Below are 1,118 nucleotides of genomic sequence, written 5' to 3'. Positions count from 1 at the left end.
ATTCCTAAACCTGACACATAAGTGTGGTCTAATCAGTATGTAAGGAGATAATGGGCCGCACGGCCCAACCCAGCCGTGGGTGTCTGAATGCGCACGTTCCTACTACGTGTTCGAGAAGTTAGGGGGATATCGGACACGTGATGTCAGATATATGCACGTTTATCTTGCGTGTGTTGACTTTACAAAGGGTCAGAGATCCATGGCCAACTCGTACCACGCGCTGCTTCCCTGAACCGACCTTCAGCCTTCAGGCCTTCTGATGCCTTCCTCCAGTCTTGGGGGCCCTTGGCGAGCCTTTGAGGATCCCTCGAGCTAAGAAGGTACGATCTGGAAACAGGATCTCCGGCCTGGGGGAGTCCTCGGACTAAACCATGATTAGTCCGAGGCTCGACCTGCTAATCAGCCCGCGGGAAAACCAGGGCGTACAACTAGATACAAGCAACGTGCAATGCACATTTGCTTGATTTTGTTTATGGAATTTAGTAATTAATTTTATTAAATTTGTATCATTGTCATATAAATTTCAAATAAATAAACAATATTGTGTATAAAAGAAGAGATATTTGCGGTAAAAGTACCTAAATTATTGTGTTTGTAACACTTAAGTACCTAAGTTATTTTTTTATGGCGAAAGTACATGTGTTACACCCAGATTTCGAGCCATGAAAATTGTGACCTCGAAAGCTGGATTCATAAGGAATGAATTCGTAAAGTCTGGAATATGTCCGAGATCTAAGCATCGAGCCTGCGAAGCAAAGACGACTTCGAAGATGATAGCCTCGAAATCCTCACAAGCTCGAAAGATAGACCCCTAAGTGCATCTGTTCTCGGGATGGCCTCAGATCAGGGTTCCGAGCCTGACGAGCGTATGAGTTCGAAGTCATGTGGCCTCGGGGAGATGCTATAGCTCGAAAGTCAATAGGAAACCTGGGAGAATAGGGCATTGGTGATATAGGATAATAACTTTGAATATCCTAGTGAATCACCAATAACAGACGCGGTCCACATTTATTACTAAAAATCCCCTATAATCAAGGGATATTATTTGTTCAGTTATACGCCCCCTGATCTTCAGGGGACGTTTCTTTGTATATCGGATTGCAGGCTTTTAATGTCAT

The sequence above is a fragment of the Humulus lupulus genome, chromosome 6 (genome assembly GCF_963169125.1).
Source record: "Humulus lupulus chromosome 6, drHumLupu1.1, whole genome shotgun sequence".
Taxonomy (NCBI): Eukaryota; Viridiplantae; Streptophyta; class Magnoliopsida; order Rosales; family Cannabaceae; genus Humulus; species Humulus lupulus.
The sequence above is the reverse complement of the archived record's forward strand: the minus strand, read 5'-3'. Positions refer to the sequence as shown.